The sequence below is a fragment of the Sinocyclocheilus anshuiensis genome, unplaced genomic scaffold (genome assembly GCF_001515605.1).
Source record: "Sinocyclocheilus anshuiensis isolate Anshui unplaced genomic scaffold, SAMN03320099.WGS_v1.1 scaffold436, whole genome shotgun sequence".
In the NCBI taxonomy this organism is placed as follows: Eukaryota; Metazoa; Chordata; class Actinopteri; order Cypriniformes; family Cyprinidae; genus Sinocyclocheilus; species Sinocyclocheilus anshuiensis.
Genome location: NW_015560618.1, coordinates 1,523,563 through 1,526,325, shown reverse-complemented (window position 1 = coordinate 1,526,325; position 2,763 = coordinate 1,523,563). Strand labels below are relative to the sequence as shown.

The 2,763-nt window shown below is 37.8% G+C and overlaps 1 protein-coding gene across 1 annotated transcript in view; it reads left to right on the top strand.

The window, feature by feature from the left end:
- Positions 1 to 416: 416 nt before the first annotated feature.
- Positions 417 to 2,763, top strand: part of dipk2aa (divergent protein kinase domain 2Aa) — a 40,712-nt gene continuing 38,365 nt past the window's right edge. Inside the window, exon 1 of the mRNA XM_016478144.1 lies at positions 417 to 736. The gene's annotated coding sequence lies outside the window, so the exon portion shown is untranslated. The remainder of the gene's footprint in view (positions 737 to 2,763) is intronic.

The following is a 2,763-nucleotide window of genomic DNA, read 5'->3' as shown; positions in this document are numbered from 1 at the left end:
TCTACTTATGTGATTTCCGTGCGTCATTGTTTGATTTCCCATGCATAAATAAAAGGAAATGAATGTTCACGTCCTCACAGGAACTCAAAATAACTGCGTGGGGGAAAAAGCGATAGACAAAAAGTGGCTTTCAATCTCTTCACTCTCATCAATTGCAATTTCGCTTACGTGGAAATGTATGAAACTCTTTATGAGTAATGTGGGCGTTCAGCTCAAATGATATTCACTTATTTGCATTCACCTACAATCTGACACAGTGTTCAAATGTAGCAGCTCTCCACCAGATGTTTCTTATAAGATGTCTCCAGCCTTTATACAGGTCAGGGTCCTGTTGGATAGTCTGCTGTTCACCTGAGGATGCGTTTACATGAGGACGTGAAAGCTGCAGCGCTCTAGAGATCGGGGGAGGAGTTACAACACGATCACCTAGTAACCAGTAACGTAAACTGACCAGAAGGGTCGTAAATACGAAACCCGATCCGCGAAGTCGGATCATTTGTGCAGCTGCTTCAGCGCTCGCAGGCTGAACTTGTCTCGAGATTGAGAAGACGACCCTCGCAAATTTGATAGAAATAAAGAAAAGACAATAGCAGTGTGCACGCAACATATGGACAAGGTGGGAAAGCATCGATGAGCGCGGCTGGCAGCAAGAGACAGGAGTTCGTAAATAGACAACGGAAGCTTCCTCGAGCGACTGGAAGGAATAAACCGGGAATTTCACTCATTTTTTAATTTGGTAGGTTGTGGGATTTGCATGTCATCATTTTCATATTTGCAATGATTTATACCATGCAATTTGAATGAACTTAAGTAACTAAAGTTGATTGCTGTTCTCTAGTAAATGCGAATGAATCGAGAGAGTTTGCTATTTTGGACCGGAGATGGATCACACGTTGCTCAAGCATGTTTATTATTATTATTATTATTATTACAATGCACATTCAGATATAGCTATCGTGTTATTCTTCTAGACCACCAGCGGTGAAAATGATTAGATAAACAACATACCTTTCGTTAACAGGTTTTGGGATTGTGTATCTTATAGTAACGTATACCACACGCACACGTTTGTCGCTTATATAATGATTGCGCTAACAAACAAAGTTCCTGAGTGCATTACTTAACTTTGTCTCGTTGCTATTGTTTACGACAGCCTTGACGCGATGAAAGTGTGCGCGTTTCTAATGGACGTGGCGAGTTGATTGTTGGCTTCAGCGGTCAAGCTGGTCATATAGTTTAAAGCACAACATATAAAGGTTTTACTTGTGTTTTGTGACTATAATTCACTTGTAACGAGAACTTAAACCAGTTATGTTCTTTTTTTAATAAATACGTTCAGACCCAGTTAAGTTCTTTTTTAATAAATACGTTCAGTCTCAAGCGATAATCTTTGTAATATTTACAAAGTTAAAAACTGAGCTACACCGCACTAAAATACTCGGGTGGTTGAAGCGCAGATTTCAAGCAAAGCTCAAGTCAAGTTTCTCAGAGCTGTTTCTTTCACTGTCTGATCAGTTCCGGAAGCCTGTCAGCGGAGTAAGAAAACATAATGTCTTATATTACCAAAGAGTCACTACTGAAGTGGATGACACACCAGATGAGTAGTCCAACTTTTTTTCTGTATTTTAGGGAATAGTTGTGTTAAAGAGATAGTTCACATTGTCTACTTACCTTCATGTTGTTTTAAACCTGTATGACTCTGTTTCATCTCTGGAACAAAACATGAGATGTTTATGTCTTTCATTGATTTATAGTAACTAGTAACTTTATAGTATTATCTTCCATGTGGTGACAGCATCGTATTGATAAATAATTTTAGTTTGTTTTTCCCCCCAAAAAATATATCCTAATCCTTTAGAAGACTAGGAATTAGGGGTGTGCGATATTGACAAAAAAATTCTATCTCGATATTTTATGGGATTTTATCGATAACGATAATTAGACGATATTTTGCTGAGTGTGTTATTGTGCTGGTACCTTAAGGACTGCCGAAGACAGCTGACTCCTAATGTTTTTAATATTCTTCATATTCTGTGTGGTGGTCAGCTCATACTGATAGTAATTAATCTTTTCCAATAAGTTTAAACTGATTTTTGCATTTTATGGGCATTTTTACCTTTATAAAGCCATTTTTTCTAAAAGTGTCCATTATCTTTTGAGTCAAATTCTTACATTTAATCAGGGAATTAGAATAATAAGACATTTGGGCTGTTACCAAGCAAATTAAATCAACACAGAAGCTGCATCTGAAGTGGCATTTAGATGTATTTACACAGATGTATTTTGTTTAATGCAAGACATGAATGCATTTAACCTGCAATTACAAATGCATAAATAATGTTTTGATATATTAAACATAAAACGTTGAATACTGATATTTGAAATGATTTAAAGGGGTCATATGATGCTTTTTTAAAGATCATTATTTTGTGTATTTGGTGTAACAGAATATGTTGACATGCTTTAATGTTCAAAAAACACATTATTTTTCAAATACTGTACATTATTGTAGGTCCTCTATGCCCCGCCTCTCTCAAACGCTTCGTTTTCTACAAAGTCCCTCCTTCCGACAAGCGCAGTCTGCTCTGATTGGCCAGCTGACCCAGTGCATTGTGATTGGCCGAACACCGCAAGCACTCGTCGGAAATGTAACGCCCCTTACCATAATCGCGAGCTTCAGCTTTCAAAATAAATGTAAAGACAGAGCCCGAAAGGGGAACAGACGCGCGTGACAGACACAGTGATGAAGCTGGTATGTGTTTG